This window comes from Neodiprion pinetum, chromosome 3, assembly GCF_021155775.2.
Source record: "Neodiprion pinetum isolate iyNeoPine1 chromosome 3, iyNeoPine1.2, whole genome shotgun sequence".
Lineage (NCBI taxonomy): Eukaryota > Metazoa > Arthropoda > Insecta > Hymenoptera > Diprionidae > Neodiprion > Neodiprion pinetum.
This window is the reverse complement of record NC_060234.1, coordinates 5,026,649-5,038,794: the sequence shown is the minus strand read 5'-3', so window position 1 is coordinate 5,038,794 and position 12,146 is coordinate 5,026,649. Positions and strand designations below refer to the sequence as shown.

Genomic DNA, 12,146 nt, shown 5'->3' with positions numbered 1-12,146 from the left:
AACGGCCAAAAATTTGGCACCATCAAATTTCATGTAAAATATTCAGATCACCAATTCATTCTAAAGAAATTACGTAATCGTATGATTTCCATTTTTGTCATTAATTCGAAAAATAATTTAGCTTCTCTGAATTTTATTTTCCAAACACACACACACACGCGCGTGCACACAAAAAAGGGTAGGGGGCAAAAATTTTCTGTTTGAACCAAAAGTAAAAATTTTTTTTTCAATATTCTCTTACAAAAAATTAAACTTTATCAATTTTTCACTTTCATCAATTTTGAACCCTGTTTTCAAATATTTTTTTTTTTTTTTTGCACATTTCAATTAATCATTGCTGACGTAACAGAATCTGTATCCCTGTTAGTCAGTGGTTGGAGTTTCAGGTGGAATCGAATGAAATGAAAAATTGAACGCGTTTCAAGACCCTGACAAATTGGCGTAACGATGACTCAAGGATGAAGCGAGCCACGCTGTATAAAAGGCGTGCATTTAAATTGCGAATTAAAGTTTTCTGCATAGCGTCAATATTTCACCACCCAAGGGATATTCTCATATACCTACGTTTGATCGGCCAGCGGCCAAGCAGCCAGGTTTTTCCTGCATCTTCGCTTTTTCTCGACACCGTTATTATACGATTCGCGAATGGGTCGATTCCGCCGAGTATACGTGAATATACATACGTACGTACATACACAAGTATATGCGCTTATATCCAATATTTATGCAACGTAACTATAAACTTAAATAATGATTGTCGGTAAGCGATGGAGGGTGGAAAGTAGCGGAGGAAAGAAGGCGAAGGAGCGAAGGTAAACCGGGTATCCCCTGTTATGTATGGGGGGGCTAAACTAGCCCGGTGAGTGGAGAAATATTGCATTATTCACAAGACTCGAGGGACAACTTCGAGCAGCAGCTTTGCTCTATACTGCAAACGAAAAATCTGCGCTATCAGATTTTTAAATTACACACATCGACGCGACGTTCAGCGTTCAGAATCAAAGTTGATACAAGTCTTGAAGTACCGAGAAATTTTTATTTTATTTTATTTTTTCAATTATTAAAAAAAAAAAACAAAAAATATCGATACTTGATTTAGTCGGAAATGTTGCCGATAGTTGAATGAAAGTATTGTGCAAAAGAGAGGGAAGGTGAAACGTGAAAGATGAGAGAAAAAAAAAGGGTTGGGGGGGGGGGGGGAGGTTAATACGGGCGCACCGCCGCGATTCGAAACAGATTGATAATTATCGAATGCGGTGGGAAAACGGCGAGAAGAGCGAAAGGGGAAACGTCGGATAGTAATCGTGTTCGAAGCTACGCGTAGAAATTGCTGCGCTTTGGCGTTTACACTGATTCAGTAGTCATTCCCAGTAATTAACCGTAATCCAATTGTTAATCAACAACGGCGAGCCTCCCACGAGCCATCGGAACAATTTCGAGAGAATCGTTTTGAGGGTATATATATATATATGTACATGTGTGCAGAGGGTTCGTAGGGGAGGCGTTTGTACAGGGTGGGTATATCGGTTGGCGCAAGTGCATGACGATAGGTATAATAACGAACACATTCGTCGTACGTACGTGAGATTCGCGAAGCGCGTTGTATGCAGCGTGTATAAAACTTAATTGGAAAATTTCGCTAACGAGCTCGTGCAGACACGAAGGGAGTTTGTTTTTTTTTTTTTTTTTCTCATCCCTCTGCTTATCTTGCATTGCTACCGAAGCAATCCGTTACAGTCGAGAAAAATCAAATCTACGCTGTTGAATGAATGTTCGTAAATTAGCGACACATTTGGTATAAAAAAAAAAAAAAATAAAAAAACGTCTGTCGAAAGTAAAAGAAATTTTTAACGGTATCAGACGCGAGCAATGCCCAAAAAATGATCATGTAAATTTTTTTGAATCGGTAATGAAATTTTTAATTCGCGACACACGCGCCGTAAAATTTACCGACACTTTCTGAAAATTGACTGAATTTTGCTAGAATTAGGAACAAATAATGCGGTAATTCTTTTGTTCGATCTAAAATGCATTTTTATCGAGTACAGTTGCCGAGAAGTTGTTAAAATGATGTCAGTGCTCAAGAAAAGTCAATGAAATCAATTATCAACCACTTTTTTCTCGAATTTTTTCACTTTACAGTTTTACTATAAATTTACCACAAAGTTACTGAACTCGTATAGCTTCATCTTGCCATTTTTTTTCCCCTTTTTCCAAGAATTTCAACGTATAAATAAAAAATGAAGCAAATGTAATATACGTACGCGTTAACGCAGGGTTGTTAATGAACCTTAAAACGCCACAGCAGATTGTCATTTATCATCGTACAATTAAACCTCTTATCACTCCTACAGCGAAGCAGTAATAAAATTGATGAAACAAAACGAAAGATAAATAGAGAAAAACAATGAGAAAAATAATAAAACGGCCGGAATATAAAAATAATTTCGAAAAGTTGACCTCGATTTAATTGTGAGCTAGTAAATTTCATGGACAAGAGAAAAATTCTCCGATTATCAAGGTAAAAAATAATCAAAACTTTCTATACGATTAATCGATGTATTTAGACAAACGGCACGCAAAAAAAAAAAAAAAAAAAATAATCATGTCCAATATAATCGCAATTTATCGAAAATAAAACAAATTCAAAGTATCGGATAGTTAATTGAATATTTTTTTTTTTTTACCACGAGTAAGTAAATTTTTTTTAGCGATTGCTTCAAGCTTCCGCGAAGATTTGATAGAAAAAATCGCGAAAACTTTATTCCTACTTGCGCACATTCTTTAAAGACTAGATAAGCATCGGTCACGTGACCATCGTCGAATTGTTTCAAACGATTTCAGAGCACAAAGGTCTGCATCCGGATGTTCGAATAAGTTATGTACATATATCGCAAGTGGAAAAACCAAGAGGCGGACTGCGAGGGCAGTTTTGGTAGAATCCCGGAGCTATTTTCTCTTATCACCGAGTTTCCTCTGGATAGAAATACGCCAAACATTGACCAGCGGGTCGCCGTTCGCTTTCTCTCGATTGATTAAAACTCACTCTATTATTCACCCTAAAACCACGTGCAGGCTTTCGAAATTTCTCTGCTTTTTTTACATACGAGAACACAGAATATAACGAAATAATTCGCATAATTAAAATTGCTTCGCTTCGTTTGTGACTCGATCGAATTTTATTCACCAGACGAATCAGCCTTAAATATTAATTACACTGTTCGTTTTCTATTTTTTTTTTTCATTTTTCGATCTTCGATACAGAGCGATGTTGAACAATTGAAATTGCTGACGAACATGCTTCACGACGATAACCAAAGGAATTTTAAAATAATTCTCTGTACAAATGTATCGAGTTGTGAAAAGTCCTGTACATTTATCGAATGACTCGTCGATTCATTTATCAGGTTCTGACTGAAAATTCCAGCCTTTTATCACATAACGTTTTCAACATTTTGTCGAGTCGTGTTATTGAAATGCGAAGAGAACGAGACTTGTTATTATATTATTTAACCAGATCAAATCACTCACCATTATCCTGTTCTCAGCCATTTGATCGGAGGAATATGATGAACAAGTTGGAAGGCCTCGGTTCTGCAGCTACGCAACACACTGCAAAAACAACAACACTGTAGACAACTTCTCACCACATGTTTACAACGGAATTCACAACACCGTGTGCAGTGTTCGAGATTTTTTCCACTTAATTACATTCCGACAGGCAAATTACGAATTATAAATTGTAACAGTTTGTAATATGTAACTGAAAAAAAGTCACTGATTAGAGTTTCAATTTGTGATCAAAAGGATCAAGAATACTGATTACGATTATAATTTGTAATTGGAAAAAACGGAACAAATCTAATTACATTTGTAACTTGTACTTAACAGAAAAATCGATACTAATTACAATTGTCATTTGCAATTTGGAGAAAATATTATTCGAAACAAATTTATAAATTGTATTTAGAAGAAAAATCCGTACCAATTATAAAGCAAAATTGTAATTAATGAATCGTTCGTTCCAAATTACAAGTTGAAATTTTAATTAACGTTTCTCTTTCTCTTGACAACAAATTAACGATGTAATCAATAATGTCGATACAATTAATTACACGATGTAGTTAGTTAGTGGTGCTCGGCACTGATTGTATTACAATCGCGTGTGTTTTCAAACGAAATTCTATAGTAGTAAGAGAGCGAGGAGAGAGACGCGACCGTTCGACGCTCGATCTCCGATTCTACTGAACTCTTGATCGCGACGGAATCGTGATAACGATTTTGACCGCAAGTGTCGCTGATGCGCAATTATACAGCATTGCGATTCTCTGGTTTGCGGTAGATTAGGCAAATCGTTTTTGTCATTGCAGGCGTTTCTAGCTGTCTATTCGATAAGATCGAGCTTTCACACAGCATTTGTTATTCGTCCAGAGATATTCGAATGAGTTTGAAGGTTCTATTATTCCGTACAACGTAATGCAGTTGTACGTTTTTCTCGTTTATACGTTGAATCTTCTCGGTTCTGGAAATTTCCGTCTACAAACGGTGTGAAAATATTTCAATCGCACGTTTCTCGTTTGCCAAGTTTTCCGCACTCGTACGCCACGCGTTCGGTCCCCTGGAGCTGTTCTCCGTTCGGTCGTACGTCGTTGCTGCTGATTCTTTAGTCGAATCTTTCGATCGGACCTTTGACTCGCCTGCCGCTGTTTAGCACGCGCCTTTCGACGTTTCGTGTAATTTTCCGCCGACGGAAGGCGCGGCTCGACTTTCGCGCCCATTGCTATCCCAAACACGTTCAGGCAAGTTCGGGTCAGCGCCTCGTCTACGGAAAGATGATCTTTGCTTACCGTCACTGGATTAACCTTAACCCTTGAGGAACAAACCTATTTTTTAGATCACGGAGAACACTCCGGGTCAAAAGGACCATGTCCCACGTTTGACGTGTTGCCGTTTCGAATGTACGAGTGCGATCTACCTGAAAATATTCAGGAGTATACTTTCGCTGTCGTGGAATACGATGGTGTAGTTTGGAAGTATGAGTATAAGTCATGATTATAAAAAAGAGACAACTGTAAATAGAGAATTTTTTGAATAATTGCCGCTTCGGAAGAAAAAGGTACGGGCCAGAATGCCCCGGTATGTTCTCGAAGGGTTAACCCAGCGCGTGCTGATGTGAAATCCTCTAATTAATGATAATAGTTAATTTCGTTACGGGTGAATGAAATGACAAGATGATACACCTGTGACATCACAAAAAATCCTAAATATTTCATTTTCCAATCGTGAAGGCTGGAAGTATTTAAATAAAATATTACCACATTCCTTGAAAAACGTATAACTGAACTTACACTGTATTGCTAAAAGTTCGATAAAAATCCAGATTTAATTCAGACTTGTAAAATTCATTGATTGATTAAACTAGACATAAATCTATAAACCACTAAACTTCGATAAGGAGGAAAGGAATATCCAAGTGCAATTCAGGTCTCTCTTTAGGGTTGAGATAGATTTTACTCGAGGGTCGAAAATTCACGAATCTGTCATGGGCAGCGAAATAAATGAAAAAAATGACGTTTCGATTTTTAATTAACGTATAATTACACATATCATTATAAAAACTCGGACGAGTGACTTCGTTGTGAAAATTATGTCAGCTGCTCTCTCTCTTATCTCGTTGACGAGAAGAAAAAAATCGAAGCAGATAAATTAAAGAGAGCAAGAAATCATTAAAATAAAAAACGCCACCATACATATAGCGCTTTACCCAGAACATGCACAACTTTTTACGGAAGAGGTCCGTTATTTTTTCATTTTTATTTTCCCCGTTTATTTTTTCCTTTTTTCCTTTCTCTCCTTCCCTTGGCTTTGTGTGACCCCCTTTTTTTTCCACCCCTTTTTCCATCGTATCTGCAACAGTCGCGGTGCGCCGCGCGCGGTCATCGGAGTTGGTTTTTTACGCACGCATGTCGGTGTATTATACCTGTAGATATTCCCAGGAGAATAAAAGGGATAACGATAACGATAGCGATAATAACAGTATCGTGTTCAACCCTTTTACGTTACTTTACTCGACTCTGGAAACCCCGGAAAATTTCTCTCTCCTTCGTTTATCTATTGTATACATATATAATATGTTGCCGAAACTGCGGGGAAAATAAAACTGTTTTTTTTTTCTCATCGACAAGATTAAGACCTTATTTCCAATAATTTTCGGTGTTTAAATAAAATTCAACCAAGACGAATAAAAGAATATAATAATTCTTCATCTCGCGGAGTTGAATTGAGAAATTTCCAAGCGATCTGCAGCGCTAATAATATACCTATATATATATATATACATATATAATACATTCGCGTATTATACGGAGGTGGGGAAAATTTATCGGGAAACTTGTGATTGCGTGCCATTCGAAAATTAGATTGTCTTTCTCAAGTTATTGATGTATATACATATATATATATATATATATATATATGAGAATTGGATTCGCGGCATCGCCGCGGCGGATGAACCTGTAGAGGGGAAAACTGGAATAAGTGCCGAAGAAAAGAAAAGAGATATCCGAAACCACTGTGACATTACGTATCACCTATGTAAAACGTTTTACATGGGCAGGGCATGAAAATACTTGGAGAGAAATTGTTCAAAATTCAACGGCGGTGGTTTATCTTAAAATTGATTTACCCCTCTGCGTTAAATGTATATATATATATATATATATATATATATATATATATATTGGCTAATTTTTTCAAATTTTTATCCAGAATACAAAAAGTGGGTGTGCAATTCGTTTAGATTGCCTGGTACGGTGATGAGGATTTTATTTATCAGATAGTAGCACTAATGACCATAAGAACCTCGCAGTTACAGATTTACTTTAGTATTATTACTCTTGGAATAAGATATATACTGAGAATGTGTACGAAATACGTGAATTTTAAGGGAGGGAGATTCATCTTCTTACAGGCAGGGGTTAGAATTGGAATGAAAATATGAATTAATAAATAAAAATGAATTAGAAAATTGGTTTTGAATTAATTGAAGTTGATTTAGGAGGCGGCCCGGTGAAAATTCCTCACATTATATACGCTCTAATTATTCCCATTCGCATATCATAATATTGGAACAAATCGTCTTGGAGAAGTTGACTTTTTTTTTTTTTTTTATTTATACAAATATTCCGATAAGATAGTGCTGTGAAAATAAATATCGAAAGACTGTAGGAGAACTGTATTATATTTTATGGAAACTATTTTATTTATTATTTTTTTTTTTTTTTTTTCCAACTATAAGAAAGTTAGACAGTAATTTCGAATTTACCTATATTTTTAATGTAACAACAGGAGATTTTTTGAAAAAAATTCAAACCGATCGATCAAGCTGTTTAGATTTTGATAACCTGATCATGTATTACAAAGTTATATTACAAATTACAAACACACCCATCCATGCACTGATTTGTCTGATAATTGTAAATCGTTAATTATTTTTTTTCACTCAACTCAACCCACGCGCGATAAATCCTCGAGTCTTGTCAGGTGCGATAAAGAAGAAGAAGAAGAGGAGGAGGATGCGCGATTCCTTAATAAGGATGCCGGCCTATCCAGAAGATCCTTATCCAAGGATCCGCGATAAGAAACACCGAGTGTAATAAAATGGACGACGTATAATATCGAGGGCCCGTGGTTGGTACGTAGAAACCCTTGAGAATAAACCGTCGAGCTATAAATTTTTTGAGAGAGAGAGAGAGAGAGAGAGAGAGAGAGAGAAAGAGTTTTTAGAGAAAACAAAAATAATAAAGGTAACGTTTTTTGATAATCTTTGAGTGCTATTCGGGAGAGATATAATCAAAATTTAAGCCTAATTTCAGCGTTAAAAACCTACTTCGATCGAGTGTAAATATTAAAACGGAATTCAAATGGGTACGTAATTTCCTTTGCAAAGATCCTTTTGAACTGTCTAATGGACCCGATGCCGGTAGCTTAAAAGGCTTGTTACAAGCTCTCGGCTTTACACCCAAAAATTCAAACCGTCGCGACGTTTTTCACTTCAAGATAAAAGCGACGAGAAAAACGGCGGTGATAATTTTTCAGTGCCGTACGATGATATTACGTAATGCGCCTCGCGAAATATTATACCACTTATGATATAATATGATATATTGTCAAGTTTTTCACGCGGTTTTCAGTCGAAAGTCCGACCGGCAGTTATACAATTTTGCCACACTCGAGATAACTGATGAAACAAAAATTGCAATAGCGCTGCTAAATATTTTTTTATTGCTGCTAAACTGAAGACAACAAAAAAAATAAATAAATAAATAAAATAAAAGAAATTTATCGAATTTAGCGTTGTTATTGAATTTACGTCTCAGTTTTGATTGAATCTATTTCTGGATATTATTTCATATAGATTCAATTAACGATTCGCTCCGACTCAGTTTTTAAGATATTCATGGCTAAAAATCTTACGTAGTTTAATTTTTATTTACAATAAATGTTTGAAAAGATAGGTAATTTAATAAATAAATCAACAACGTTAGTTTAACGTTTCCCGCTGTTGCTATTTAATGAATGTAAACTGAACTGAAAAACTTTTACTCTTTAATCGTCATCTTTGATAAATAACAAACGTACATTTATAGTAATTTTAACCGAATAAAATACCTGCAACTTATATCACGGCTTATAGTTCGTCGAGATTTTCAGTTCAACGTTTTTATCTCTCCTTCTCTTCCGCTCTCTCTCTCTCTCTCTCTCTCTCTCTCTCTCTCTTTTCTCCAAATCACCCGTATAATTATATCGATATTACTAGTAATAATATAAAAAGTCGAACGAGCCGCTAATTGGGAAACGGTATAATCGCCCCACTTCACGAAGTAAATTGGATAAAAGTTGTCCCCGTCCGCAAGTGACTTAAGATAAAATCCCGAGAAAAATATCACTAAATATCATCGTTAGCAATAATAATAATAATAATAATAATAATAATAATAATAATAATAATAATAATAATAATAATAACAACAACAACGATAATAACAAAAAGAGAAAGAAAGCAAAACGATCTAAAAGCAAATCGAACTAGCGAACAAAAAAAAAATATCCGAAGCAGGATAATTAACCCGACGCTTATAATTGTGTACGGAGTAAATTTCAATAAAAAAAAAAAAAGTCGAACTCTTCACAGCGTAACTTGTACAAAATATATAAAATATTATTGATTATTTTTACTCTAGCCTTAAATTTTCAACACAATGATTAATGTACTGGCTACTAACTAACCGTAACCTCAGTGGCGGAGAAAACGCGTTTAACGGTTAGAATCGGAAACCTCGTAGTTTCCTGTGGGTTTGAACCGAGGGGGGTGAAAGGTGGAGGCACCTCAAGTCCGGAGGAACGGTTGAACGGCTAACTTGTTATTAAGTTGAGACATTAGGCAATTAAGTGAGGGCACGTAGACGGCCTCGGTCAGAGCGGCCGCACGTCCCTCCTACTTCGGTAGAATCGCGACTTCCGATCCCTCATTTTCTGGAAATAGGTGGAAGAAGAGCTGGAGGAAAAGAGGAAGGAGGTAGGAAAATAGGGAAGAGGAACAGAGGGTACAAAACCCGCGCCCCGCGTTCCTAAATACAGAGATTAAGAACACCGGCGCTTGGTGAATACGAAATTCGATGGAGGGATGGAGGGGGTTGAGGGGAGGGGGGATGCTGCAGCGGGAGACGTCGTCAGTCCATATCGGTTTAATTTATCCTCCGCGAATAGCGGCGTTCCTTTTCGTGAGGGAGGTAGTGTAATAAGTGGGTGGGTGGAGGGGGGGGGGGGGGGGGGGGGGGGGCAAAAGAAAACGAGAAATAAGGGAGGAAGGGGAAGAAAAGGAACGACATTTTTTTTTTTCTTTTCACATGACACGTTGTACAGGCTGATTGAGCTTTCGATGTCAAGTGAAAAAAAGGCGAGAAAAAATAAACAAATAAAGAAAGAAGTTTAAATCGTCTGTCGGTAGGTGTGACGGAAAAATGACGGAAAGTTTTTTTTTTTTTTGCATTAAAAGAAATTCCACCGTAATAAAACTGTCCTGAAATAACGAACAATTTGTGTTTCTTAAGTTAAATTATACGCGAATTTAGAATTGTTTACTTTATCGAGCATTGCTTTCATCGAATTCAGATTTCGTAACTTCAGTCAGTGCTCGTGAGGCTTTCCGTCATTATTTTTCGGCTGTGTCTGCCTGCAGGGTGGAGTGAATAATAATGAGAGAAAATTCCGCCCTCCATTTCGGAAAAGTTTGCGCGAGTTGAACGAATATCGTGCATGATAAAACGCTTTTCGCGGGTTGATAATAAAGGCAAGAGCGATTTTCTGGCAGATTTTACTGCCTCCGGGGTTGTTGGAAGATGGTTAGGCTTACGAAACAGGATGAATAATTGTGAACAGATGTTGGGCCAGCTGATTATGGGGTTTGACAAGAAATCGGGATATTGTATAAAACGCCTATCTTAATTCTGAATTTTCTCTAACGAGGTGTAATTTCATCACGTACATGAAACATCGTTTCACCGCGGAGCAGAAGAGCGTACCTAACTGCGTTTATGCTCCCCTGTTTTTATCTTTTCCAACCCTCCTCTCCTCTCCTCTCCCATTATCTTCCATCCAGTTTTCCGAATAATTCCATTATCCTTGATAATTACATCGCTAAACTACCTGATACATGCACCCACCATATACTTGCTTTTTTCCCCTCCCTTCACCGCACCGCAAGGGTATAATTACCAAAGCGCAATTTATTCACCGTCGGTGCATAACCGTAGGTCGAAAAATCACCCTCCTTCATACCACGCCTTCTACCCCGATCTAATTGGATTACCTCGACTCGTAATGAATCAATTAATTATCATTACGTAGAGGCACGTACAATATTTAAACAGGATTCCAAACCGTATTCCATTAAACTGAACCGTAATCACAATTATCGATCGTAATCGTAATCTTTCCATTATACGACTAGGAAAAAAGCGGAAGCAAAAACTTTGGAAACTGGAATCCAGTTTCCGGTATAAAAAAGTCTTTGTTTTCGTCTAATTTTGCACAAGTGTCGTTGGTATAAACTATTGACGCGATGTTTGGCAAACTCTGCAAATTTTCGTCCGGTTGACCATTCGATAAAAAATTATTCAGAGAAATGTCTCGACGGCGTGCGAAACTCGACTGTATTTCGATCGTCCTCGATCGTTTCAGTCAAAGCGGAAGAAGATCCTTTCACATTGAGTGGATGCAGGCAAAGTGGTGTGCAGTTCTCACTGCGTTGAATTCCCATCCGACTCTCCGTGGCGTGGCACAACATTGTAGGGCTGATAAATCGCTAGGTTTATGCTTTTACGTCAGCGAAGAAGAGGCTCTTCTCACGTTTTACCGATCCAGCTTCGAAACGACGTCTGTGCATAGTTTCACACCGATCAGAGTATCGCAATCCCCGGCTGGAAGGAAATACGGAGACCATTATCGGCGAGAGTTTGCCCATAGGTGCAAATTCCGAATGTTCCGAATTAGGGAATGGTCGGAATTCGGAATGGCACGGAGTCGAGACGATTGACCTCGGAAACTTGGGATAATTGGCACCATTCGGTGTTGAACCCTTCGGACCAATGAGGCTTCTGGAATAACGGCGAGCCCGGATTCTGATTATTCGGAATTTCGACTCTCACCCGAGAGTTCGCCCCTGGATTTATGAAGTGATAATCCCGACTCGCCTCCACGCCGGAGGCCGAGGCTTACATCGGTACAAACCTGTCCCTTACATGCTGCGTTGAAAGGGTCTTGCGCCCCGGGGCTTTTTAATAAGAGACCATAATCGAACCGCCCCACCCTTGGAGCTACGTGCCCCACTCGCACCGAGCTCGATCTCCACTTTCCGTCATCCAGACTTCAGCTCCTTTCTCTCAAACTGTTATTGTGGCCCCACGCCAGCCTCACGTCTACCCATTATCTCTCAGGATTTCAATAAGATCGTATACCCCATACCTCGCTGCGCCCCGAGCCATACACGCATAACGATTTCACACAGCGCGCAGACCCCGAGTGATTTAAGAAGGGGTTCGAGAAAGCAGTACCACAAATACTTGCGACTTGCTATGATTCGTGGA

The 12,146-nt window shown here is 38.0% G+C and overlaps 2 protein-coding genes across 4 annotated transcripts in view; one reads left to right on the top strand and one right to left on the bottom strand.

The window, feature by feature from the left end:
- The window catches only part of LOC124214662 (disintegrin and metalloproteinase domain-containing protein 10), a 90,603-nt gene that overhangs the window by 47,298 nt on the left and 31,159 nt on the right, over positions 1 to 12,146 (top strand). The window lies entirely within an intron of this gene.
- The window catches only part of Trc8 (TRC8 ring finger protein), an 81,939-nt gene that overhangs the window by 59,083 nt on the left and 10,710 nt on the right, over positions 1 to 12,146 (bottom strand). Inside the window, exon 2 of the mRNA XM_046617195.1 lies at positions 3,532 to 3,612. The gene's annotated coding sequence lies outside the window, so the exon portion shown is untranslated. The remainder of the gene's footprint in view (positions 1 to 3,531; positions 3,613 to 12,146) is intronic.